General features: G+C 55.4%; 1 protein-coding gene and 1 long non-coding RNA gene across 7 annotated transcripts in view; one reads left to right on the top strand and one right to left on the bottom strand.

Moving 5' to 3' along the window:
* Nucleotides 1–13,149, top strand: part of LOC103347661 (uncharacterized) — a 151,485-nt gene that overhangs the window by 133,483 nt on the left and 4,853 nt on the right. For 2 of the 6 annotated variants that reach the window (XR_011386554.1, XR_011386550.1), the window contains one exon: nt 6,363–7,035. The exons of the other annotated variants lie outside the window; for them this stretch is intronic. The gene's annotated coding sequence lies outside the window, so the exon portion shown is untranslated. Of the gene's footprint in view, nt 1–6,362; nt 7,036–13,149 lie in introns of those variants that run through there. 6 annotated transcript variants of the gene reach the window in all.
* Nucleotides 1,194–3,178, bottom strand: LOC138848592 (uncharacterized). The gene is made up of 2 exons (XR_011386596.1): nt 1,990–3,178; nt 1,194–1,614 (listed from the first exon to the last, which is right to left on the bottom strand). It is a non-coding gene; the product is annotated as an uncharacterized lncRNA (long non-coding RNA).

The raw sequence follows: 13,149 nt of genomic DNA on the forward strand, positions 1-13,149 counted from the left end.
GCTGGGCTGATTTGAAACCAGGAGCCAGGAGCTTCTGGGTCTCCCACATGGGTGCAGGGGCCCAAGCACTCAGGCCATTTTCTGCTGCTTTTCCCAGGCCATTAGCAGGGAGCTGGATCAGAAGTGGAGCAGCTAGGACTTGAATCGCACCCATATGGGATGGCGGCACTACAGGCAGCAGCTTTACCTGCTACACCACAGTGCTGGCATTTATTTAGTCTTATTTTTTATTTTTTAAAAAGATTTATTTATTTATGGGGGTCAGTGCTGTTGCACAGCGGGTTATGCCCTGGCTTGAAGTGCTGGCATCCCATATGGCCACCGGTTCGGGAACTGGCTGCTCCTCTTCGGATCCAGCTCTCTGCTATGGCCTGGGAAAGCAGAAGATGGCCCAATTCCAGACCCCTCCACCTGTGTGGGAGACCTGGAAGAAGCTCCTGGCTCCTGGCTTTGGATCAGTGCAGCTCCAGCCATTGCAGCCATCTGGAGAGTGAACCATCGGATGGAAGATCTCTCGATCTCTCTCTTTCTCTCTCTCTCTCTCTCTCTCTCTCTCTCTCTCTCTCTCTCTCCGTGCCTCTTCTCTCTCTGACTTGCAAATAAATCTTAAAAAAATATTTATTTATTTATTTGAAAGTATTACACAGAGAGAGAAGGAGAGGCAAAGAGAGAGGTCTTTCATCCTCTGGTTCACTCCCCAATTGGCTGCAACTGCTGGAGCTGCGCCAATCCGAAGCCAGGAGCCAGGAGCTTCCTCTGGGTCTCCCATGTGGGTTCAGGAGCCCAAGGACTTGGGCCATCTTCTGCTGCTTTCCCAGGCCACAGCAGAGAACTGCATCAGAAGTGGACAGCCGAGACTGTCATGTCTTTAATCTTGAATTTGAACTGGCACCCATATGGGATGCTGGCCCTACTTTACCTGCTGTGCCACAGCGCCGGCCCCATTTATTTTATTTTTAAACTTTTGTTTTGAAACACTTTCAGAACCACAGAAAGTTACAGGAGTAGTCCAGAGAATTTCCATAGGCCCTACCCAGTTGCCCCAAATATTCACATTTTACCAATTATTGATCATTCGCTTACCCCCATTCCTTCTGTATGTACAGGAACTACTTGAAAATTGCAAATAGGATGTATATTTTCAAAAGTACATTCTCTCGTGCAACTACAAGAAAGTCATCAAAATCAGGAAATTCACCTGGTGATAAAACTAAACTTTATTTCAATTTTCCCAATTATCCCCAAAATCTTTTTTAAATAGATTTATTTATTTGAAAATCAGAGTTACGAACTCTGGGGAGGGGAGGGTGATGGATGAGGTGAGAAAGAGAGAGAGAGAGAGAGAGAGAGAGAGAATCTTCCATCTGCTGGTTCACTCTCCAAGTGGCCTCAATGGCCAGGCTGAAGCCAGAAGCCAGGAGCTTCTTCTGGGTCTCCCACATGGGTGCAGGGGTCTTAACACTTGAATCTTCTGCTGCTTTTCCCAGGCCATTAGCAGGGAACTGGATAGGAAGTGGAGTAGCCAGGACTGGAACTGGTACCCATATGGGATGCTGGTGTCACAGATGGCGGCTTTATCCGCTGTGCCACAACACTGGCCTCTATCCCCAAAATCTTTATAACAAAAGGAAAAAATAATATTTCCTAGCACAATATCTAATTCAGCTACATGTTGCGTTTAACTGTCATGTCTTTAATCTCTTGAATTTGAACAATTTATCAGTCCATCTTTGTTCTCATGAGCTTGCCGTATAAAATATTTAATTATTTAATTTGAAAGACACAAAGAGCTCCATCCACTGCTTCACTCCCCAGACGTCTGCAATGACCTGAGCCACACCGAAGCCCAGAGCTGGGAGCTCCACCTGGGCCTCCCGCGTGGGTGGCAGGGACCCAAGTGCATGAGGCACCACCTGCTGCCCCCCGAGGTGCACTGGAGTTGGCAGCGGCATTGGAACTTGAACCCCGACATTCCAAGAGGCTACTCACTGCTGTAGACATTTTGAAGAGACCTGTCCGGTGACTTCGTATCACGTCCCTCCCTTTGGGCACATCTGATGTTTTCTCATGATTGGTTTCAGGTTATGCGTTCTGGACAGGAACGCCTTCGAGTGTGGGTGTGTCCTCAGCACGTGCTGTCACCGGCCCCAGGCTGCCCACTTGTTCCACAGCTGCTGGTGTTCACTTTGGTTGCTGGGTCAAAGTCTCTTCACAGTAAGCAGCTGTTTTCCCTGTGTGATGCGTACGTGCCTCACCGGGCGACTCTGGGGCTATTTCAGTCCCCAGCTTCTCACCCACTAGATTAGCACCCGTCGGTTATTACTGTGATGGCCAGCCAAGGGGGCTTTTCTAGTCTATGTTAGCTGACACTCAAACCTATCGCTCTCGCGGCTTGTCGATGGACTGATCTACAGCGTCATGGACTCACAGATTCCTGTTTGAGTTACTGAGTCACGCTCAGTTACTATGGCTGTTTATTTTAAAGCACAAATTGCTTTAGATTCCACCAGGGGAGCCTCTGCAGACTGGCTCCTGTCTTCTTGGGAACTGTCCCCACCGTAATCAGATCCCTTGCTTATCTGTTTGCACGAAATGTTCCAGGCTCACCTTGTCCCCTCCCTGCACCTGCCCCGGAAGCAGCCATTTCTCCCAGGAGCACTTATTCCCGTGAGTGGAGTCTGGTACTCAGGACCCAGCACCTGGGGGTCGGTCGGGGTGCTCAGTGCTCCTCCGACGTCATTCTTCCCGGCTCTTAGTAGTCAGAACAAAGGAAAAACACATTGGCCATCTCCGTGTACTCGTATTTCCCTCTCTCACTATATATAAAAAGTGTGAGCTCACGCAGGTGGGCATTTGACACCGTGGTTAAGATGCCACTTTCGACATCTGCAACCTGTATCAGAGTGCCTAGGTCCACGTTCTGGCTCTACTCCCGGTTCCAGCTTCCTGCTAATGCACACTCTGGGAGGCAGCAAGTGATAGCTCAAGTACTTGGGTCCCTGCCACCCATGTGGGAGACCCAGATGGAGTTCTGGGCTCCTGGCTTCAGACTGACTGTTGCAGTCATTTGGGAAGTGAACTAACAGCTAGAAGTGCTCTCTCTGCTATCTGCCTTTCAAACAAGAGGCCTGAGTCCATCTTGATTGCTCCAGGTCCATCCCACCAGCACATGGCTTATTCTAACCTCCTCCTCGTCTGCATTTACAACTTCTTTCTCCAATAATGAGAAACTTGTCTCTGGCTTGCTTAATTTTTGTTCAACCCTAGAATATCTGGGAAGTAATTCAGACTTGCTAACCTAGAGGCAACCAGTTGCTAATGTCACCTGCTCAGTGCCAGGTGTGGGTGGCCCTTGGCAGCCAGTGAGGAGGAGAAATACTGACATCAGAATGCAGCCATTGAGGGAGGTGTCCCAGGGGTGCACCAGCCAGAGGAGTGACATCATCTGAGGACACGCTGTGTCATTAGGAACATAGCTAGAGTCAGAGACCAAAGGCCACAGGCCTTCCCTTGTGGTGATGTTGCCCGAGGGGCTGGCCCCACACCCCAGGCAGGTGACCGGCCAGCCCACCTGGTCCTCGGCCACTGTGGCAGCTGTCAGAATGGACACCACCCATGTTCCAGTACGGAGTCTGCTGGGCAACCTTGGGGCACGGAGCTTCCTGGCTTGGCCCCAAGGAGGGCCGACTCCGGTCAGGCCACTGTGCCTGCCCCCTCCACCCAGCTGCATCCCGCTGTGGATGAGTAAGTTGATCCCCACACCCCCACAGCTCAGACACTGGACGGTGTCGCCCAGCCCGCCGAGCCCTGCATCTCCCTGAGCCTGGGCCGTGCTGGGCTCAGTTTCCCCCAGGGCTTGTGGCAATCTCTTTCCTCTTCGAGCCTCGCCCTGCACCAGCAGCCCTGCCCTCTAGGGGTTTACAGTTGGGGGGGGGGAGCCCAGTGCTGTGCCCCCTCCCCTCCCCATCTGTGCCAGGCAGGGAGAGGGAAGCTTGCATGAACTCCCAGGGAGGCGTGAGGGCGGCAGGAAGGGCTCCCTCGGGGAGATGGTTAAGCCGAGTGCTGAAGGACCAGTGAGTGGGGATCTGGTGGGAAGTCGGGAGGGAGAGGGGCAGAGAGGGAGGGACGAGGAGCAGCCAGGCCAGGGCGGTTAGCAGGTGACTGGAGGGGGGGAAGGGCCACGTGTGCTGGGTCCCACGTGACCTTTAAGGAAGATGCAGGAGGCGGGGAAGGCAAATGCCTCCTTGCTTCAGCTCTAAGATGCACTCAGAAAGTGTGTTTAGTATTTTCGGGGGAAACAAAACCAGTCCCTGGAGCGTGAATGTGCACGCCGATGGTGTACCCTGATCTAAGGAGCAGTAACGTGTGTGTGTGGGCTGGGGGGCAGGGATGGGAGTCTTCAAATAAAGAAAATACCTGACTTCACCTCAAGTACAACTTGGATCCATGTGGCAGTGCTACAGGGGATGCTGGGATTGTGTCCAGGTAGAGCCAGGAGGATACTATGATTGATTAGTGATGTCTGCCCAGGAGCAAATGTGGAGACTGAACCCCCCGGGGTCTTCCTGCTTCAGGAAACAGGGAGCCGTGGTAGGAAAGGGACGCGATGGCATCTGCATTTGTAATGGGTCTGAGCCCAGTCCACGGACTCAAAGATGTTGATGTGAGAAATGTCATTTTTAAACGTATTTTTCCCTAATTAAAGCTAATTTAGTCCAACCCGGCAGTCCCATTGAGCCAAGCTGCTGAGAAAGTCTCTTTCATTCTAGGGGCTCTTCCTGCTCTGGATTGCGGACGGTCCCAGAATCCTATGCGGCAAGGCTACATGTGAGCCAGTGCTTCAAGCCACACTGTTGCCATGGAGCTTGCCCCCCCCCCCGACACCATGCACATGTGCTGCTTTCTGTGCCCTGCACAGGGCACAAGGAACCCTGGTCTCAGGTCCTGCCTTCCTAGGGACACCAGGCAGCCACCCCGGTGACGACCCCCTCTTCCTCAGGTGCACCCACACCGAGTGGGGGTGTGGGTGCCTACTGGCCTCAAGACCAGGCTGAGAGAATCCAGGGAAACCAACGTTGATAATTTTTTTAATTAATTAATTAATTTATTTATTTATTATTTTTGACAGGCAGAGTGGACAGTGAGAGAGAGAGAGACGGAGAGAAAGGTCTTCCTTTTGCCATTGGTTCACCCTCCAACGGCCGCCACGCTGATCCGAAGGCAGGAGCCAGGTGCTTCTCCTGGTCTCCCATGGGGTGCAGGGCCCAAGCACTTGGGCCATCCTCCACTGCACTCCCTGGCCACAGCAGAGAGCTGGCCTGGAAGAGGGGCAACCGGGACAGAATCCGGCGCCCCGACTGGGACTAGAACCCCGTGTGCTGGCGCCGCAAGGTGGAGGATTAGCCTACTGAGCCACGGCGCTGGCCTCAACGTTGATCATTTAATGCCCCGTCCTGCTGTGCTTCCCAGCGGCCCAGAGAGGGAGACCGGGACCGAGACCCGAGGGAAGGAGTCCTCCGGTGGGGACCCTGTGCTGGCCTGGGGGTGGGTGAAAGAGGCTGAGCCAGCCAGTGCAGAGGGGGCAACAGGATGGTACGTGGTGTATGTGTGTGTGTGGGGGGGGGGATCCTTTGCCGTGGAAGGGAGACAGGCGAGGACACAGTGCAGTGTGCAGACAGGCCTCTGTGGTCCTCCCCGTTGGCTGCAGGCAGTGAAGACTGAGGGTGCGGCCGACCGCCCTGCACACAGGCCCCTCCCTCGGCAGAGAGTTCCAGTCCCGGGTGGACAGCTCACGGGTGGCCGAGGTGGCCATTTCTTCCTCATTCTCACAAAATACCTACCCTGCCGGTTCTCTCCCCGTCTAACGGAAGGGGAACTTACCATCGGGAGAGGTTGATTTGCCCCATGTTGCCCAAATGTGAGCGGCCGAACTGGAATTGGAACATGAGCTTGTTTGACTTCGGAACGTTCAATTTAGGCAGCTGGAGCAATTTGGACAAACAAAGATTTGATTGGAATGAATTCAGGGTGTTTTCGTCTGTTCCGAATAGAGCGAGGCAAGACAAAGTGGGTGAAAATGAATTTGAGAAGCTGAGGAATCCAACAAACGTAGGTCCTGGCTAACAAAACTGGGTGAGGTATTTGTAAACCCCAGACATGTGTTAGCTGTGGTTGGAAACACTCAATTTTTTTTATCAACTTATGAAAATAAGAAATTTCACAAAAAATAACCAAACACATAGAGGAAGAGACGTAATTGGCTGAAAATAAACTAAGAGGGCCCAAATGCTAACTCCTTTTCTTTGTTACTTATTGCCTTTTCTTTCTTGTTTTTTAACAAAAGCAATGAATTCTCATTACAGGAAACTCAGAAACTCATCAAAATATACATACAGAGGCCTGCGTTGTGATGCAATGGGTTAAGCTGAGGCCAGCGTCCCATCCAGCTCCTTGCTATGCTCCTGAGAAAGCAGCAGCAGGTGGCCCACGTGCTCGGGCCCCTGCACCCACACGGGAGACCTGGATGGAGTTCTAGGCCTCCTGGCTTTGGCCTGGGCCTGGCCCAACCGTGGCCCTTGGCACCATCTGAGTGAACAAGTGGATGGAAGATTCTCTCTCTGACTCTCTCTCACTCTCTCTCTCTTTCTAACTCTTTCAAATAAGTAAATATATCTTTTTTAAAAAAAAATACCTGTAGAGAGGGGCCAGCACTGTGGCGCAGCAGGTTAACGCCCTGGCCTGAAGCGCTGGTATCCTTATGGGCGCTGGTTCAAGTCCCGCCTGCTCCTCTTCCGTCAAGCTCTCTGCTATGGCCTGGGAAAGCAGTAGAAGATGGCCCAAGTCCTTGGGCCCCTGCACCGGCGTGGGAGACCTGGAAGAAGCTCCTGGCTCCTGGCTTCAGATTGGCACAGTTCCAGCCATTCCGGCCAATTGGGGAGTGAACCAGCGGATGGAAGACCTCTCTCTCTCTCTCTGCCTCTCCTCTCTCTATGTAACTGTGACTTTCAAATAAAAATAAATAAATCTTTAAAAAAATACTTGTAGAGAATCTTCGTAAAGAGCAGCGTGGCCCCTCACGCCACTTGCGTGGAAGCTGGCACGGCACATGTTCTCTCTCAGCACTCGCACGGCTCCGTCTTCTTCCTCTTTCCCGCTCCTGCGCTTGCTTTTTCTTTACGCCTATGCAGTGAAAAGATGGGGTTCTGTGGTTTTGTAAACTCCCACACTGCTCGGAACACTGCTCCATCTTGTGCGGCATTGCGAGGATTTCTGACGTCGCGCCGCGGCCCACGCTCTCCACGGCGATGCTGAGCGGCAGCGTTGCCACCGGCCACCGGATCGTCTGTGCACACAATCGCCCACAACTACGGGGCGGTGCCGGCACGCGAGGCCCCTGGTGCCGGGTGCACCGGGAGGCGGTGGCAGCGCTGCTGGGTCTTACGTCCCTTTTTTTTTTTTTTTTTTTTTTTAATTTATTTATTTTTATTTTTTGACAGGCAGAGTGGACAGTGAGAGAGAGACAGAGAGAAAGGTCTTCCTTTGCTGTTGGTTCACCCTCCAATGGCCATTGTGGCCGGCTCACTGCGCTGATCCGAAGGCAGGAGCCAGGTGCTTCTCCTGGTCTCCCATGGGGTGCAGGGCCCAAGCACTTGGGCCATCCTCCACTGCTCTCCCGGGCCACAGCAGAGAGCTGGCCTGGAAGAGGGGCAACCGGGACAGAATCCGGCGCCCCGACCGGGACTAGAACCCGGTGTGCCGGCACCACAAGGCGGAGGATTAGCCTAGTGAGCCGCGGCACTGGCCCCTTACGTCCCTTTACGTGGCTATGTGACATGGTGCGACGAGTTGGCTAAAGGAGTAACTGGAAATCTAAAGCACAAGGTACAATGAAATGTCCCGAAATGTGAGCAGAATACTGGACAAGGCGCGGAAGGCTGCCGCGGCGAGGTGGCAGCAACACCTGCACACCTGGACAGTGACGCGCACCCCAGCCTGGGCCCCACTGTTTCTCTCCAGTTTCTTCCCATCCAGGCTATTTTCTATCGCATTGCTCTTGCTTTTGAGGACGTGTTCTGGATTGTTCTAAAGCCCAGGTGCTCACAGAAATCAAGATCTTCATTTTAAAATGTTTCATTACTTACTTTCATTTTGTTTGAAACTTACTTTCATTTTGTTTGAAACGCAGAGAGAAAGAGAGCGCTCTCCTGTTCATTGGTTCACTCCCCAAATGCTCACTGCAGCCAGGGCTGGACCAAGTCAAAGCAAGGCCCGGGTGGGGGTGGGGGGGGCTCCATCTGGGCCTCCCAGGAGAGCGGCAGGGGCCGAGTACTTGTGCCTCCCGGGGTGTGCATCCGCAGGAAGCTGAACGGGAAACAGAGGAGCCGGGATGCAAAACCAGGCACTGAGCTGTGGGATGGGTCTCACAAGCGGAGTCTAAGCTAAATGCTCCCCCCCAGCTCCCTGCAAAGTCCTTAACTGGTGGTAAACACCTCACTGTGTTTCCTCTGCATTACCGCCTTGTAACAGTGCAGGTTGTCTTCCTGCTGCAGATCTGAGCCTGGAGTTTGCCTCTGTCTCTCTTAAACATCTGTCGGTCTATCCGTGCCTCCCTCCACCCAGCCAGCCAGCCACTCGCAGTGGTGTCGCTGAGCCTCCTCCATGCACCAAGCACTCTCCTGGGTGCTGGGACAGAGTTCAGTCTGTGCCCTGACAGAGCTCCATTCAGACATCAGGCTGATAAAAACCCAAGAATTGTGCAGAAGAGAAAGAGTGGTGTGTGTGTGTGTGTGTGTGTGCATGCGTGTGTGTGTGTAGGGGGGACCAGAGTGAAGGGACATGCAGGACAAGGTGACATTTGCACACAGACCTGAATGAAGCCAGGAAGGTGTCATGGGGAGAGCAGTTCAGGCATGGGGAAGCAGCAGGTGCAAAGGGACTGAATTAGGCATGGGGGGAGAGGGGCGTGGTTCCCTGAAGCGTGAGTGAGGAGAGAGGTAGCAGAGGAGACCAGGAGGGCGGCCAGGGCCAGAGCAGACGGGGACTTGTGGCTGCAGAGCTGCGGCTGCTGTGCTTGGCGGAAGGGCCTCTGGTTGAACAGGACCCTGGCATTGACCCCCTACAGCCACAGCCCCCTTTTCTCTTGGGCCTGACACCTGGACACCGTGTTGCCCTCTGCCACTGACCAGGGCATTCACAACCCAGGCAGAAGCTCCCATTAATCTCTCTCTGTTTTTATTTATTTTTATTTGTTTGAAAGGCAAAGAGAGTGCGAGTGCCCATCCCACCTGCTGGTTCGCTCCCCAAGTGCCTGAAGTGACCCTGGGGTAGGGCCAAAAGCCTGGAGCCCTGAGCTGCTCCCTGCCCCTGTGAGTGCGGGAACCCAGTGACTTGAGCCATCACAGCTGCCTGCCAGGGCTGCGTTCACGGGAGGCTGGAGTCAGGAGCCAGAGTCCAGACTTGAACCAGGCATTCTGATAGGGGATGCTGGTGTCCCAGGTGGCATTTTTTAAAAATTATTTTCTTTTTTAAGATGTATTTGAGAGAGCTACAGAGAGAGAGAGAGAGAGAGAATGAGAGAGATCTCCCATCCTCTGGTTCATTCCCCAAGTGGCTGCAACAGCCAGGTTTGGGCCAGACTGAAGCCAGGAGCCAGGAGCTTCTTCCAGGTCTCCCACATGGGTGCAGGGGCCCAAGCACTTCCACTGCTATCCCAGGCCATAGCAGAGAGCTGGACTGGAAGAGGAGCAGCCAGGGTGAGAACCCGCGCCCATCGGGATGCTGGTGCCACAGAGGCTTAGCCTACTATGCCACAGCACTGGCCTGCCAGGTGGCATCTTAACCACTGTAACAAACACGCCCCTCTCCCCACCTTGAATTTTCTGAGTAGGGAGGAGGTGTGGCATTCCTTCCTGCTTCTGACTAGGGGGTCAGACCCAGGTCAAGCCCGCTGCTGCCCGTGGCCTCTGTGGCCACACCCCAGAGGAGCCCCGCACAGGAGGCGGAGGGGCTCTACAACCCCAGGCAGCTGCCTCCCATTCCTTGGCAAATTTGTTTCCCTGGCGAGAAACAGCGCACGCACCTCCCCCTCCCACACTCTGACCCGAGCCCTGCCTTGCGTTGCCCTCTGCTTGCAAAAGACCCGAGCACTTTTCATTTCACACAGCCATCCTCCATGATCACGTGCTCTCTGCTCCCTACAGAACTGGATCTGAAATGAGGTCGATTAAAATGCGAAAACTTTTCAATAAAACCCAAGGCCAGAGAAAAGACTGAAGAGAGATCGGCACACAAATCTGTGAATCACGGGGTCTTACATAATGACTAAAGGCGAGGTGTGAATTTGGCTCTGAGCTTCCTGGCAGCCAAAGCAAAAAAGAGAAAGATGATCCGTTTCATGATTCACCATTTCCCTGACGTCAGCACACACCCGTCCTTCAGGGGGAAGCTATGGAATTCCTGCAATGAGTTCCAAGAGAATTGTTTTGCCCAACATTACAGGGTCCAAGATGGTGAAGAGAGAGCAAGGCCTCTCCCAGGCTCTGTCCTGATCATCAGTTTCCAGCGATGCCCTTTCTGGACGCCGTGCCCCGTGCTGGTCTGCACGTGCCTGAAGCTGGGAGCTGCACGGTTGCAGAGAATCGCCCTGAGCCCGGTCCTCTCACAGCGTGGAGTCTTCGCGGATGGGCTAGCGGGGAGCTGCAGCCACGGCTCTGACCTGGCTGTGGATAATGCCAACCCTGGAACATACGGCTGACACGAGACTTGCCAAACGCAGGCATTTTAGCCAGGGGCTCTCGGCACTGCCTGGTTGCTCCTTCCAGAGTCTCTGAGCTGCCCTAGGGGGCGGGCAGAGGGGTTTCAAGGTCGGTTCTGATTTTCTGAACTAGGAGAGGTCACACCTGGACAGCGCCCCCTCCCCCGCTGCCCGTGGCCACACTTGTGTCCCTGAGTCACCCTCTGCTCGGCTCACTCTTTCCGTTTAACCACTTCCTGCCCACTGTTTGCTGTCTAAATCGCACAGTCAGAGTGACACACGCAGACACTTCCCCACCCGGCGCGGTAAGTGTCCCTGCCCGGCTGGTGTCTCCTCTGAGCGTTGGAACTCTGGGTTCTGTGAGTCCAGGTTCCACGTGCACAGCTGCAAGCTTTGCCCCCGGAGCTCCGAGAACAGCGTGACTGTGCACGTGCGGCAAGCGCTTCCAACCGCTCAGGCCCCAGATAAGCTCTGGGCGTTCCCCACAGCGGCCCCCAGAAAGATCAGGAAAACGAAGCTCCAGACCCTGGCCCCAGGTCGCCCCAGGTCACCCCAAGCCAAAAGGGTGGAGCTAGCATCAGCACTCCCATTCAGAGGGCCAGTGCGTGCTCTCGGACCATCGGCAGGCACCGGCCACTGCCCTGAGGTCCTCTCGTCCCCTTGGCCATCCGTTCGCCTCTTATGCTCAGAATTCGCTGAGACGCGTCCCGCAGCACCGTCCCCACTGCAGGGCACAGGGACATCAGCACGGCATGGCAAGGGTTTATCTGACGCTTGGTGTTCACCTGAAGGAAGCCGGCAGCAGGACAGGAGGCTGTAGGGGCTCCCATGCCCACTGGGCCCCGGGGAGGGGCGGGGACTACCTCCTGGTGTTACCCAGCCTGGCCCAGGGACGCCAGCGGGGTGGGCGGGGTGGTGCCTTTCTCCCTTTCGCTGTTCCCCTAGGCCCTTCCTGGTGTTTCCCTGCGGATCTGTGCGGATCCTTGAAGGCCGACCCAGTCCTGACACAGAGCTCCCCGCCCTGACCGTCCTCCCTCTGCCCCGGAGAGCCAAGAGCGTCCCCTCTCTGAGCCCTGGCCCAGCTGCCCTGACTTGCCTTGGGGGCCACATCCTCTGGCTCTTGCCTCCGCTGTCCATTTGGAGGGCCTGGCTCCACTGTGCCTCCACTCTCCCTGGGGGAGGCTCCCACGCCCTCCTCGCCCCGCAGGAATCTGGCTTCTCTGGGCGGCGGGCAGCAGCCTCTCTACCTCATCCGGCCTGTAGCAGGGCATCCTCAGAGGCCTGGCTCCTGGAAGCTGCGTGCGGGCAGAGAGCTGACCCCAAGGCTGTCTGGGGGACCCTTGGCCGTCCGGAGCTGGGCAGGACTGACAGCCGCCTCCTGGAGGGTCTCAGCGAGGGCAGCAGTGTTGCCCTCCTCATCTTGATCACAGTGACAGCCACCAGGTGCCTAAGGCCATGTGAGTTGTGGGGCCGCCAGGCACCAGAGGGAGTTGTGTCCTCGCTGGCCGAATAAATCCTTGGTGGGCCATCCTTGTCACCTTCCCTCCAGGGCGTCTTCCGTGGCACCACTGTCCACTGCCCCAGGCCCCCGGCAGGCCTTGTGTTTGTGTGTGTGTGCGTGTGTGTGTGGTGGTGGGAGGGGGCGGCGGCACTGTGCACAGCTCAGGGCCAGGGCAGCAGGGCCTGGGGGAGGACGTGGCTGAGTGGACTGAGGGCCCAGGGGTCTGCCCCTCTAACTGAAGCCCCGGGCCCCTCCGTGGAAACTGCGTAACCTCACTGTACAAAGAAAAGACATTATAGATGGACAAGGGGTGGCAGTTGTCAAAACTGAGGCACGGGCCTGTGAGGCCCGAGTGAGACGGCCGAGGTTCCCAGTCCCGCCTGGCTCTGGGGCCTGGCCACGAGGCGCCGCTCCTGGCTCTCCCTCCTAGACCCACTGAGGCACCGAGGTGGACCAGACTGTCCAGCACTACCGAAGGCCCTGGTCATCAGGCTACCGGGACCCATCAGGAAATTTAGGACCAAGGTTGGTCATCTCGTGGGGGAGCTATCTCTAAGGGAAGGTCGCCTTCCTAATTATCTACAGCGCAGCGCTTCCTCTCCCAGCCACAGTCAGCAAGGGAGCCGGACGCCCGGGTAGGAACAGCCTCTGCGGCTGTCACTCTCAGCGGCCTGCGTGGTGGTCGGGTTGGGCGCCTGCGCACAGCGATGCGTTGGAGACACACTGGTAGCAGGGCCTCTCCTCTTAGGGGAAAGCAGGTGACGCAGGCCACTTTTGCAAAATGGACATTCCGGAAGGTCCTATTTCACAAGATGCACGGGCCTCTTGCCACTAGGTGACCTCCGGAGTGCCAGGGGAGCCTTTCAACACGCCTCAGGTTTGTAGAGTGAGAAGT

The sequence above is a fragment of the Oryctolagus cuniculus genome, chromosome 2, assembly GCF_964237555.1.
Source record: "Oryctolagus cuniculus chromosome 2, mOryCun1.1, whole genome shotgun sequence".
NCBI classification, from domain to species: domain Eukaryota; kingdom Metazoa; phylum Chordata; class Mammalia; order Lagomorpha; family Leporidae; genus Oryctolagus; species Oryctolagus cuniculus.